Here is a 14,826-nt window from a genome sequence, read left to right as displayed (position 1 = left end):
TGCTCAATGCACTGCCACTCTGACTTTCTGAAGAAGAGCTACAGAGATTCACCATCAGCACATCTGTTGGGCATCTGAGGCAGAATTTATAGAGATTCTTGTTGAATATGTATTATCCTAATTTTAAAAGCCAGGGTCCTTCAAAACCCCACTAGAAAAATCATCTGGGATCTTCTGCCAATTTTGACCCCAAACAAATTTAAACACCCATTCCTCTTCCATAACCTCAACCACTTCCATCTCCTTGCTGTAAGAAATATTCTGAAGTTTGGTTAAACCCTGAAAACATTGCTTTCCTTTGCAATTATTTGGAATGAAAACCACTGCTTATTAATAATAATAGTGGTCATTTATTGAAAACCTTTTTTAAAAGCCTTGCTGTCTTAGGCAATACAGGCTGCTATAACAAAATACTACACAGGCTTGCTGACTTATAAACAACAGAAATGTGTTTCTCACCATTCTGGAGGCTGGTAAGTCCAAGATTAATCCACCAGCAGATTGAGCATCTGGTAGGAGCCAGCTCCCTCATAGATAGCTGTCTTCTCACTGTAACCTCGCATGGTAGAAAGGACAATGGGGGGTTTTCTGGGGGTCTTTTTTATAAGGGCACTCTAGGGAAAAGCTAACTGTTTTCTCCTACTGTCAACTCTAGTACTCACACTCAATACACTTCTGATCAGAAAAGAAGAATTTCTCCCCCACTGATCAGTTCTCCAGCTGGGCATCCTATAATTCAATTAAATTCTGACACTAACTAGAGTTGGAACAGAACATACAGATTAAGGACTCAGTTCCACAAGACTGCCTCCAATTTCAGATACTAGGCTACCTGTGCTTCTGACCAAGGGGCTATTTGTTGGAGGTTCCTACAACCTTCTTCTCAGCTTCAATCATTTGCTAGAGCAGTTTTCACATAACTCAGAAAGGCACTTATCTTACGTTTGCTAGTTTATCATAATGGATATTACAAAAGACACAAATGAACAGGTAGATAGAAGACGTGCATAGGGCAAGGTACGTAGGTATTGTGTAAGCAGGATTGATTAAATCATTGGCCATTGATAACCAACTTTACCTTCAGCCACTCCTCCCCTCTTCAAAGGTCAGGGAGTAGAATTAAAAGCTTCAATCCTCTAATCATATATGTAGTTACTCTAGGGCTAGTTACTCTAGCCTTCTCTGTCATCAGTAATCTCATTAGCATAAAAAAAGACATTTATCACTTCCAGACTCCAAGGATTTTAGGAATTGTGTGCCAGAAAATAGGGCAGTGATGAAATATATATTTCTTATTTATGTCACAAGTACTAATGTCATTCATGAGGGCTCTATCCTCATGACAAAAATCCTCCCGAAGGCCCATCATCCTTTCCGAGCTAAGAGTTACTATCACCTTGGGGGTTAGTTTTTAAACATATGAATTTGAGGATGATGCTTGCCAAGCAAGGTAAAATACGAATATTATATCTTTTTACTTTATTTAATCCTCACAATAACCTATACGGTAGACACTATTATTTCAAATCATAGCTAAATGAAAATAAAACAAGAGGTTAAATAGTTTGCATCAAATCATAAAGCTACAAAGTGGCAGAGCTAGGATTCAGTCAAGATTGCCTACAAAACCTTCCTCTTTAACTTTTTAAAATAATTTCAGAATTACATAAAAATTGGCAAAATTACGTAATTAATTTTTAGATACCCTTCACCCAAATTGCCCACATGTTAATGTTACTGAAATGCTAGGGGTTCAGTCTAGGTCCTATAGCTCACTGCACAAAAAGCCAATCACTGAAACAATGAGTATTGCCAGGGAAGAAGGCTTGAATCAGGTGCTGCAGTCGAGGAGAAAGGGAGATCAGTCTCACATCCGTGTCCCTGATTAACTAAAATTGGAGGATTTATATAGCAGGGAGGAAACATAAAACAGAAGTTAGGGAGGGGTAAAGAAGCAATCATAATGAATGAGGGGTCTCATTGTCTGGATACCGTAATCTGTTAAGGTTTAATTCCTTTCCTGAAGGTTAGTTTCCTCAGGAAGGAACTCAGGTAAGACCAATGTAATTTTCAAGTTTTTGTTGTTGTTATTTTTTGGTTTTTGTTTGTTTGTTTGTTTGTTTTGAGATGGAGTCTTGCTCTGTCACCTAGGCTGGAGTGCAGTTACGTAATCTTGGCTCACTGCAACCTCTGCCTCTCAGGTTCAAGTGATTCTCCTGCCTCAGCCTCCCAACTAGCTGGGATTACAAGTGCGCACCACCACGCCCAGCTAATTTTTTGTATTTTTAGTTGAGGTGAGGTTAAATCATGTTGGCCAGGCTGGTCTTGAACTCCTGATCTCCAGTGATCCACCTGCCTTGGCCTCCCAAAGTGCTGGGATTACAGGAGTGAGCCACCACATCCAGACTTAAGCTTCAAGTTTTAAGTCTAGGAAAACTTGTTTATTAAAAAAAAAAAAGAAAACCTATAAACATTATTTCTATAGGATATTTGGGTCATTTTCATTAACATTTTATTACAATTGCTTTATCATTTTTTCTCTCTCCTTCTCCATCTCCCTCTCTCATTTGAATTATTTGAGAGTAAGTTTCAGGTATGATGGGCTTTTAATCTTACATACATTCTTGTTTATTTCCTTAAAATAAAGACTATTCTTTTTCATCCACAACAATATCCTTTATAATAGGAGGAAAGTCAGAATCATGTGTTGCATTCAATGTCTTGTTTATTTTCCTTAATCTGGAATTATTTCCGAGTCTTTTTTTGTATTTCATGATATTAACGTTTTCAATATCATTGAAACATTCCCTGAAGATTCCAAGGAAGTTTTTTGTTTAATTTTTTTTTTTTTTTTTTTTTTGAGGGAGAGAGTCTTGCTCTGTTGGCCAGGCTGGAGTGCCATGGCACGATCTTGACTCACTGCAACTTCCATCTCTCGGGCTCAAGCAATTCTCCTGCCTCAGCCTCCCAAGTAGCTGGGATTACAGGCATGTGCCACCACACTGGGCTAATTTTTGTATTTTTAGTAGAGATGGGGTTTCACCATGTTGGCCAGGCAGGTCTTGAACTCCTGACCTCAGGTAATCCACCTGCCTCAGCTTTTCAAAGTGCTGGGATTACAGGCGTGAGCCACTGCATCTGGCCTAATTGTTTAGAATGTACCTCCATTTGGGTTTCTTTTATAGAAAACCTTACTCCTAACTACAACATCTGCTATACGCTCACTCCATCATCTTACATAATACAGCTGTTTTCCCAAAGGCTAACGGTGACACATTAGTGGAATAAGTATTCACTTTTTGCATTCATTTTTTAAAGAGGGTTCCAAAAGTATATTAGCTGCAGTTTCCACAAACTTATATCTGTCCCTGCTCCAAATATTTCATGTTCACATGTTCAGTTGGAATATACTAACTTTCCTTATCACAAAAGATAAGTCAATCTTGCCAACATTCACTGCCACCCTAGGTGTCTCTCGTATACAGTTGGTAACTAAATCTTATCCATATTACTTATAAGAGTTTCTAGAATGTCTAACTTGCTTTGTCTCTAATATTGCCATAGTCTCCCAGTCTCTCATTCCTGACCTTTAGCAAGTCTACCTTGTCTCTCACCTTCCAATTTTGTCACCTCCATCATCCATTTTCCTTCCTCTCTTCTTTTTCCATTACAGTGACTTGTATTGCATAACTAGATTGCTTAAAATGAGTCAGTTGCCTGAAATATACCCATTAGGATAAAGACTACACTTTTTTTTTTTTTTTGAGACAAAGTCTCACTGTTGTTGCCCAGGCTGGAGTGCAATGGCACAATCTCAGCTCACTGCAACCTCCACCTCCTGGGTTCAAGAGATTCTCTTGCCTCGGCCTCCTGAGTAGCTGGGATTACAGGCACACGCCACCATGCCCGGCTAACTTTTGTACTTTTAGTAGAAACAGGTTTTCACCACATTGGCCAGGCTGGTCTCGAACTCCTGACCTCAGGTGATCTGCCCGCCTCGGCCTCCCAACGTGCTGGGATTATAGGTGTGAGCCACTGCACCTGGCCAAGACTACACTTTCCTACACACAAAGCCTCTGTGATCTAGTTTAGTAACAACCTCTCCATAGTCATTTCCTACTCCTTCAACATTGTTTACCCCATCTAATGTTCTCTGCCTGTATCTTAGTAATTCAAAACCATCAATATTCCAAATATCCTATCATTCCAAAATACTCATGAAATGTACCAGGCAATGTTATAACCCTGAGTCTCTGCATATGCCGTTTGTTTTCTTGGGCTAGAAAGCTTTATCCCACTATCTCCATCTGACGAATTTCTATCCATCCTTTGAAAATCTCAGGTTAGCTCTTTTATGAGGCATTCACCAGAATCTCTTTGTGGAATGGTTAATTCCCAACTTTATTTTTCTACAACTTTACGTATTTTTACCTTGATTTTCAGACATTTTTATGTTTTTGGAACTTACATATTTACCTTTGTAAATATTACCTCTGTCACCCCCCACTGGAGTGTGAACAATTTGAGAGCACGGACTGTGTCTTAATTAGTTAATATTACTGTTGGTTGAACAGTAGCATGTAGCAAATGAGTCACAGACTTCTGCTGAATTAATATATTAATAAATCTTTTTCTATGGATCTCAGATCTTTCCCCATTATAATGGAATCAGCTTTGACTAATAGGAAGGATTTGAAAGATGTCAGTCCAGGTCCACAGCAGGAAAAAAAGAAAAATAACCACAATGGTTTAGGGGAGAGAACTTATCAAAGGAACCACCCACAGAGGTGTGGAGAGGGTTCAGGGGACCAATAACAGATGTTATATCACTCAGTCTCTAGCAACAAAAGGAGGAAATAATGTTACCAGAACCCAAAAAGAGCTGGAGGCATAGAGAAGGGACTAGAAGCAAAGCAACAGATAGGAAGAGACCAACCCACTGACAGAAGCTCATCAGGAAAGCAGACAGAGCAGGAACCTAATACCCTGCCTTCTTTTCTTTCATGTTCCTATCTCCTGCTGGAATCTTTCAGTGGCTGAACCCACTGAAAAGCCAGCCATCACTGGAGTCTGGATGATACCTTCTCTGGAGTCAGCCTTCTGGGGCAAGGAGCAGGGCATTAGAAAAGCTAAAATGTCAAGCAGGATGTGGTTAGAAACTAAGAATAAGAAATAGGCTGGGTGTGGTGACTCAAACCTGTAATCCCAGCACTTTGGAAGTCTAAGGCAGGAAGATCGCTTGAGCCCAGGAATTTAAGGCTGCAATGAGCCATGATCATGCCACTGCACTTCTGCCTGAGCAACAGACGGAGACCCTATCTCAAATAAATAAAATTAGAAAACTACAATATTTTTATAAAAGCCAACAAAAAAATTAAAGAAAAAAATTTTAAGGCTGAAATAGACCTGAGTAGGGTAATAAAGAATAACCCACAGGACAGATAAGAAAAACCCATGCAGAAGCGAGAGTTAATATTTGTTGTGCTCTATATTATCCAGACACCAAACTAAGCACTTTATATCATCCCTTTTAATCCTCCTCACAATCCTATATTGTAGGCCTATTATTATTTACCCCTCCCAAAATAAAAAGAAACTTAGAGAAACTAAAATAAGTGATCTCAGATCACGCGCAGCTGATAATGCACCTACTAGGCCCACCATTGGCTCCCTGTCAGAATTCAAGTTACATTTTATGCATGGGCTAGATTACTTTCTCCAAAGCCCTCCCTCTGGATACGAATTCTAAAGTGGGTCTCAAATAGAGAAGGGTAGGTGATGTATAACCACACTGCCTTATGATTTCCTTACAATGAATTTTAGCCTAATTCTTAAGTTCGTTGTAGTCATTGCCTCGTAAATAGAAAAATGAAGAAGAGTTGGTATAGTTAGGGTTTCCATGGCTCACCATTACCATGGCTACTTCTCTTTACTTCCAAATCCTCCACACCAGAACAAAGCAATCTCCCAATATCTTCTATATTTTGTAAAGAAACGCCCATATTAGATTTTAAGCACTCCTTTTCAATGGCTAATGCTTAATTATTTGAGCTGCAAGCCATTCCACCTCAATTTCTGGGGTCTAAAAATATAATTAATAGAATATTCATTTCAGTAAAATCTTTCCCAAAACAATACAAAGACTCAGAGAGTTTGTTTATAAAGAATTTTACATGTGTGTACCTAAGGCTTTTTACATAATTACTGAAGATTTTTACTTAATAATTTAAAAGAAAGACTACTACAGTTCAGATAAGAGGCACAAGTACAGCTAAGAGATAGTAAATTAAGACCCAGGGGGAAAGTTTGAAGGAATTGCCATTATGTAGCCTATAAAAGAAAAGTAGCCAAATAAAGTTGAAATAAAGGTTTCTAAGAATGTGAAATACAGCTAAAGATAGGTGATAAATTCAGCTTAGCCCATCCACCTGTTTGTACAACCCAGTTCTGGGCACTCTGGAAGATACAAAAGTGGACCAGCTATCACCCCTGCTTAATTAAGATTGGGTGATATCTTCATAGACAAATACCCAAAAATACAAGGTTTAATAGATGCTTTGTGTGAAGGACGTTGATTCCACCATGGAGTTAGTTCATCACTATCTCTTTCCTAGATAACTGTGATAACCTTCCACTCTTGTCCCCTCACTAGATAGCATACACAGCAGCTAGAATGATCCTTTAGGACCTAAGTCAGCTCATGTCACTCCTCTGCTCAAAATTCTCCAGTGGGCCCCAGCACAACTTCTTACCATAGTTTACAAGGCCCTCAGTGATTTGGTCCTTCATTACTTTTCCTGCACTACCTCCTTCATTCTCTTCCTCACTTGCTGCATTCCAGCCTCCCTTGTCTTCATGCATTTCCTCCTGTTCACCATGTACACTCGGCCTCATGGCATCTGTAGTCGCTATGTTTATTCACTAAATGAATTCTTGGTTTTCATTGTAAGGGAATGGGCATTATTTGTTGTTTAAACTATTTTTCAAAGGCAGAACTGTTTAAAATATGCCTTAGAAAATCAGTAAGATTGTTGATAGAAAGAAATGAGAGGAAAATGAGAAAAAGTATCTCAGTATTAAATAGTATTGGTTGAAGGAAAGTATGACTTTAAGAATAATGAAAAATTGAGATTGAAAGGAGCACAGGATGTCTAAAGAACAGCAGTGGAGATAAAATTAGGACAGCAAGGTGTAATGGGATTATGGATGACTTTAAATGTCACATTGGGACACTATTTATCAGTAAAAACTGACTGAATAGTAGCTATTTTTTAGAAAATTTAATTTTTCCAACAGCATGCAGAAAAATGTTGGAGAAAGGGAGATGAAATAGACAGCCATGGCAGTAGTTTAGACAAAAGAAAGTAAAGTTCCAAAAAAGGGAGTTGTAGTAAGAACAAAATGAGATTAGGGATTAAAGGAGGATTACAAGGCAAGGGGTAAGAAAGATAATGCTTTACCCAAAGGATTTGAATGAAAGATCTGATGGGATAATCCAACAAAAATAAACAGCAAATCCTTTTCTGAAGTGGTAGCTCAAGTCTATAGATTTAATTGAAAATTTTCAAGAAAAAATCTAGACAATCTAGAGGGTTCAAGAACAATCTAGACACAGACCAATAACTGAAAATTCAGAAAAGCCCATATTGCTCGAACATATTGGAGAAAATAGGGCAGAGCATGAGATTGGTAACATACAGTCAGAGGGGAAGCAAATGGAGAGTATCCATGGCTGTAGAACCTAAGAGAGGAGGCTTTCAGCATAAAACAATCAATAGAGGTCAGGCGCGGTGGCTGACACCTGTAATCCCAGCACTTTGGGAGACCGAGGTGGGTGGATCACCTGGGGTCAGGAGTTTGAGACCAGCCTGGCCAATGTGGTGAAACCCTGTCTCTACTAAAAATACAAAAATTAGCCAGGTGTGGTGGCAGATGCCTGTAGTCCGAGCTACTAGGAAGAGTGAGGCAGGAGAATCACTTGAACCCAGAGAGGGTGGAGGTTGCAGTGAGCTGAGATCGTGCCATTGCACTCCAGCCTGGGCAATAAGAGTGAAACTTTGTCTCAAAAAAATAAAAATAAAAATAATCAATAGAGTCAAATGATATAGAAGAGTCATTGGAATGATACTGAGAAGCCCCAGGATTTGGCAAGTAAGTTTTCACTGATAAACATTCATGGAGTAGTTTATGTAAAGCGGTGAGGTAATGGTAAAAAGAGCCAGCATTGGAGAAGGTATGAGATGGAAGTTCACATCAAAGAAATTGCAAAATAAGAGACAAGAACGTTTTAAATAATAGAACACAGTATCTGACACATAATAAGTAGATGTTCAATAAATATTCGTTGAATAAATACTTATTTAATAGAGAGACACTGAAGGTAAAATAGAATCATTTGTAAAATTTAGTAGGATGAAAATACAGCAATATTTTGCTTAGAATAAATCCAAATTCTTTAATGGCCTATCAAGACCCTTTACAACTTGCCTTGTCTCTCCATCCACACTCTATCTTTCTCCTCCACTCTCTCCCTGCTCCAGCCTTGCTAGCTTTCTTTCAGTTCTTCAAACACACAAACTCTTTCCCAATTTTCATTTTCCCTAGCTTTTTCCTCTACCTCCAATGATCACTTCCAGAACTTCCTAATGGCCAGCAATTTCCCACAATTTAGATCTCAGTTCAAATGTAACACTCTTGGAAGAGCTTCCTCCAACCTTCTCATGTGAGGGAGTCTCCACCTGGGTCACTCTTCATCACATCTTATGTTTCTGTGTGTGTGTGTCTGTTTTTCTTTTTTTTAGACATTGTCTCGCTCTGTCGCCTAGGCTGGAGGGCAGTGGCACGATCTCAGCTCACTGCAACCTCCGCCTCCCGGGTTCAAGCGATTCTCCTGCCTCAGCCTCCTGCGTAGCTGGGATTACAGGCATGCGCCACCACGCCCGGCTAATTTTTTTTGTATTTTAGTGGAGATGGGGTTTCACCATGTTGGTCAGGCTGGTCTCGAACTCCTGACCTCGTGATCCGCACGCCTCAGCCTCCCAATGTGCTGGGATTACAGGCGTGAGCCACCACGCGTGACCTTCTGTTTTAACTTTTATGGGGCACAAGACACACTTTGAATCATCTTTCTCAGTATTTATTTATTGTTTGCCTCCTCCATTCTCCATGAGAACAGCTTCGTCATCTTACTCATTTACTGATTATTCTCCAGACACCTAGAATCATCTCTAGCACATTAAAAATAAATAAATACCTGAAAACAAATGAATAAATCTTGATGTAGAAAGGATAAAATGCAGGAGAGTACACATGGATAACTTTAGGTATTACTGTACATTAAGTTATGAATGAGTTAATTTCATTGATTGCACCCTTGCTTCCACCTTGCTCAGGCCCCCGGCAATTCTGACTCAACCCACTGCAATGACCCTGCCCTGGATCTTGTCCCACTCCAATGTATTTTTCCTACTGAAGCCAAAGTGACCTTCCTAAAGGACGTATTCAATTATTTCACTATCCCACCTAAAATACAGATAAACACATAAGATAGTTTAAGCAGAAATAACTTTATTAAAAATAATTAAACAACAACAGACAATATATTAGGACAGAAGGCTAGAGAATCAGGCTCAGAGACTGTATCAACAGGAGGAAAATAAATTTCTGAATTTACCACCCAACTGCTCTTGCAGAGACTCTGTCTCTGCTATTGCTAGTCACAGCAAAGATCACCAGCCCTGGACACTACAAGCTGCCATGCTAGCCCCTCAGTTTTCTGTCACTGTTTTTTGTTGTTGTTGTTTTTTCCCTCCCCGAGATGGAGTCTTGCTCTGTCACTCAGGCTGGAGTGGAATGGTGCAATCTCAGCCCATTGCAGCTTCCGCCTCCCGGGTTCAAGCAATTCCAATGCTGGCTGCTTCTTTCCCACCCTTGCCTGGTTAAATTCCATTCAGCTTTTTTTTTTTTTTTTTTTTTTTTTAGACAGAGTCTTGCTCTGCTGTTGCCAGGCTGGAGTACAGTGGCATGATCTCAGCTCACTGCAACCTCCTCCTCCCGGTTTCAAGTGGTTCTCCTGCCTCAGCCTCCCGAGTACCTGGGACTACAGGCGCCCGCCACCACACCTAGCTAATTTTTCTTTTTTTTTGTTTGTTTTTGTATTTTTAGTAGAGACGGGGTTTCACCATGTTAGCCAGATGGTCTCCACCTCCTGACCTCGTGACCCACCCACCTCGGCCTCCCAGAATGTTGGGATTACAGGTGTGAGCCACCACGCCTTGCCTCAAACTAGTCTCTTCTGAATTGATATGTTGGTAGATCTGCCTGGTGAACCTTGCACAGGCATAAACTCTGGACTGCTGGGAGGCAAGGAAAGCACTTTTCTAGCTTAACTTGAAAAATCAATGCTTGAGATGAGATGAAATGTAATGAAGGTCTACCACATACTTGTATGCTATTACTGCCATAATCACAATGTATCTTAGTTGCTTGATTTTTGGTCTGTCCTATTCATTAACTCCATGAAGTCAGGGTCCATGCCTGTGTCATTCACTATTTATTTCCTAACAGCTAGCAGAGCACCTGGTGTATAGTAAATGCTAAAAATATTATTTATTGAATGAATGAATGGCTTGTAATTGGGGCTTGAAGATAGTTTCAAACAGCTGTTACAATTATAATGTGGGAATTATAATTGGGAGTCAATTAGAGAAGACTAAAAGAATTGCTGAGTTGCATTTTATATCCTGCCAAGTTAGGGAGAATGCTTTTGTGCTGGAACTAATCACCACTGTTTAGTGAGTTTCTCAAGCAAGGCTAAAAAGCTTGGAAGGAAAAACTTAGGAATCTAAGCCAGTTTGTGGTTAGAAAAGGATTTGTGAGTAGAAGGCTAAAGACAGTCTGAGCTCACACCAAATGAAATATGCATACATAAAATGACTGACTGTAGAATTTAAGTTGTTTAAGAAATAAACCAGAAAAGGGATGGACAGTCAGTGAAAATGTGGAAAGATGAAATGAGTGAAGATGATAATAAAGGCAAAGATACAGTTTAGCATAACAGACTGGGAAGATATTTTACTCCACCTACCACCAAATTGTTACAGCGTAGTCTGTTGTACCTCCCATTCTCAATCCTACTCACTTTTATGCACCAACCTTGGCTAAAGTATTCATGGGCCACAAGCCCCAAAGTACCTTCTCCCCGATCCAGAGTTGCTGAGAATTAAATTGTCCATTCTGAGCCACTAGACACAATCTGGCCCTGGCCCCCTTTGTGTTTTTTTCTCTTTGCCAATCAGAAGCCAATGTTGACAGAATTAGTTATAGTTACCTGTTTGCTTTCCGGTTTTTGCCTTATCTTTCTCTGCCAAGACCAGCTGGGTTGCAGAGACCCTAACCCAGCAGCGCTAGAGGAATTAAAGACACACACACAGAAATATAGAGGTGTAAAATGGGAAATCGGGGTCTCACAGCCTTCAGAGCTGAGAGCCCCGAACAGAGATTTACCCACATATTTATTAACAGCAAACCAGTCATTAGCACTGTTTCTATAGATATTAAATTCACTGAAAGTTTCCCTTATGGGAAACGAAGGGATGGGCCGAATTAAAGGAATAGGTTGGGCTAGTTAACTGCAGCAGGAACATGCCCTTAAGGCATAAATCGCTCATGCTTTTGTTTGTGGCTTAAGAATGCCTTTAAGCGGTTTTCCGCCCTGGGTGGGCCAGGTGTTCCTTGCCCTCATTGCAGTAAACCCACAACTTTTCAGCTTGGGCATTAGGTCCATTATGGACATGTTACAGTGCTGCAGAGATTTTATTTATGGCCAGTTTTGGGGCCAGTTTATGGCCAGATTTTGGGGGGCTTGCTCCCATTACTCCACATTTGTTTGCAAATGCTTGTCTCCCACTGCCACACCTCATGGGTTCAATCTTTAGAACTGCTTGTCTGTATTATGCCCTGTCTCTTATTTCTAAACAGATAGTCCCTGAAGTGCTGGAATGTGCTCAGAATGCTGCCACATATTGCAAGATCGGCTATCTTGCTCTGGATATGCCTCTCTTCAGACCAGAACCTTGTCCCAGTTATTAGACTGGCAGTGGAATCCTGTACTGATCCCATACATGACAAGTGCCCATCCTCCTGTCTCTTTAATCTTGGCCACCCTCTGGATGGCCTCACATTGGGATGTCACCAGAACTCATGTTGATTGTGCCTGAGTTGAGACTGAGCTGCATTTGCCTCTTGGACTCTGCACCTTGCTCACTTGTTTGCTCCTTTAGCAGGAAGTCAGTCTCCACTGCAAGGTCATCTACAACATATAATCCTGAAAAAGTATTAATATTGAGATTTATGCTCATTACTTAGACTATGACTAAATACAAAGTTAAGAGTGTACTAAATGAAAGGATGGTCTAGGTTAAGCTGTAGTAGCAAATGTCTCTGAAATCTCAGTGACTTACAGCAGAGTCAGAAACTTCTTCTGCAAAAGGCTAGTAGGTAAATATTTTAAGCTTTGTGAGTCACTTGACGTCTGTTGCAACTACTCATCACAGTGTGAATGCAGCCAGCAAGTGAATACATAAGCAAAGGAGCGTGGCTGTGTTTCAATAAAACTTTACTTACAAAAACAAATAGGGTTTTAGTTTACTGTCCACTGATTCATTTCATGCTCACAGCTTACTACAGGTTAGGTGCATGATACGTTCCACATTGTCACGACTGGCACTCTGGAACCCAAGCTAATGAAAGAGCCACAATTTGGAACATTACTTTTAATTGTAGCAAAGAGAAAAGTTGCAAGATACTCACTAGTTCTTAAAGCTTTTGTCCAGAAGTGGCATATGTCATTTTAACTCATATTTCATCAACCAATGCATATCGTGTGTTCTTGCTGAGTTTAACAGAGCAAAGAAGCATTAATCTCCTACAGATGAAGGGAACTAAGAAATGGTGAGCAGTAATATAGTGTACAACAAGGATTTGTGGTAAGAAAAGGAATTCCAAGCTTAAAAGCCTTCATGATGCAGCTTTAGATAATAAAGAAGTTCAAAGTAGTGTGCTTTAAGATAGCTGAAGAAAAATGGCACGGAATATGATTGGAGTTGAGAGAGTTGAGTAACTATGAACCCTGCATATGTCAAAGTTCATTAGTATTCACATGGAAGTGAACACTAGCTGTCCTTTATATCTGTCAAAAAAAAAAAAGAACAAGAAAAATAACAACATAATATCTTAGATAATGTGCCAGATCTGTGTAGCTCTGAAATTCCCTGAATATTCTAGCCAGTAAGAGACAGGCAAAAGATCATGTAAAAAAAAAATGTAAACACCACAATTTATTCCTAGTACACACCAAAATACATTAGAAGTCTCAACTGTTGAACCTAATTATTTATTTTATAATTCCCTCTCTCTCCATACATATATATCCTAAATATAAAATTTATATTCAAAATATGAAAATATCTTGAAATAACCACCTATGCAGTAAATCAATTAAATATTGTCATATATATTTGAAAAAATGAGAAACCAATGGTGTACATTTGATGGCTGTTTTAGCATTTTACTGTTGCATTGGAAAAGAGGATTAGCTACTTTTTTCGGCATGGTGGAGCAAGATAGAAAAGATGAAGAAAGGGAAGGGGTAAGCATACATTATCACAGTTTCTTTCACCATTTCTTCTCCATAATGCGCAGGAAAAATAAAATTCTAATAATCAAAATTCCTGAACCAGTAGCTGTTATTTCACTCCTCTGCATGCATAAAATCACAAAGAAATATAAGAGGTGGATAGAAAAAGTATTTAGTGATAACTCTGAACCCACTCTACTCTTAAGCGTTTTAAACAAAACATAGACAGTGTTTGCTTTTGTTTGCTTTGTTAACTGGTATTGGTAATAAGCTACTTGCAACAACTCTGAGAAGTGACGGGGGCATGGCAATGTCATTAGACCCAGACACAGAACAGCTGAATTAGAATATGTTACCGGAGCACTCAAACTAGAACAGTCATGATCCTGCTAATTATTGTACTTATCATTTGATCCGCAGTCTAACTAGTAGATCGAATGCTGAGTGTAATAGTTTATTGGTTTAATCAGTTAAGGGCAACTCTCAGGAGAGGTTTGCCTTGGCCTCTGTTTCAAATGTGTAACTTTGCATGTGTTTTTGCCGCCTGTATTTCTTTTGAGAGAAAGGAAATTTCTGTTCATGCCCTTTGTCAGTTTTTAATGGGGTTGTTTGGTTTTTGCTGTTGTTGTTGTTGTTGAGTTGATTGAGTCCCTTGTAGATTCTAGTTATTAGTCCTTTGTTAGAGGCATAACTTGCAAATATTTTCTCCCATTCAGTAGGTTGTCTCTTGATTATTTATTTTTCTTTGCAGAAGCTTTTTAGTTTAAGTTATTTTTTTTTTTTTTTTTTTTTTTTTGCTTTTGTTGTATTTACTTTTGGGATATTTATCATAAACTCTTTGCTTAATCCTATGTCCAGAAAAGTTTTTCCTAGGTTTTCTTCTTGGATTTCTATAGTTTGAGATTTCACATTTAAGTCTTTAATTAACTTTGAGTTCATTTCTGTACATGGTGAGAGATAGGAATACAGTTTCATTTTTCTTCATATGGGTAGTCAATTTTCCCAGAACCCTTTATTGAAGAGGGTGTCCTTTCCTCATTCCTTATTTTTGTCGACTTTGCAAAGATCAGTTGGTTGTAAGTATGTAGCTTTATTTCTGGGCTCTTTATTCTACTCTTTTGATCTTGAAAAATGCTCAACATCAGTAATCATCAGGGAAATGCAAATTAAAACCACATTGAGATATTGTC

This window comes from Pan paniscus, chromosome 12 (assembly GCF_029289425.2).
Source record: "Pan paniscus chromosome 12, NHGRI_mPanPan1-v2.0_pri, whole genome shotgun sequence".
In the NCBI taxonomy this organism is placed as follows: domain Eukaryota; kingdom Metazoa; phylum Chordata; class Mammalia; order Primates; family Hominidae; genus Pan; species Pan paniscus.
The sequence above is the reverse complement of the archived record's forward strand: the minus strand, read 5'-3'. Positions refer to the sequence as shown.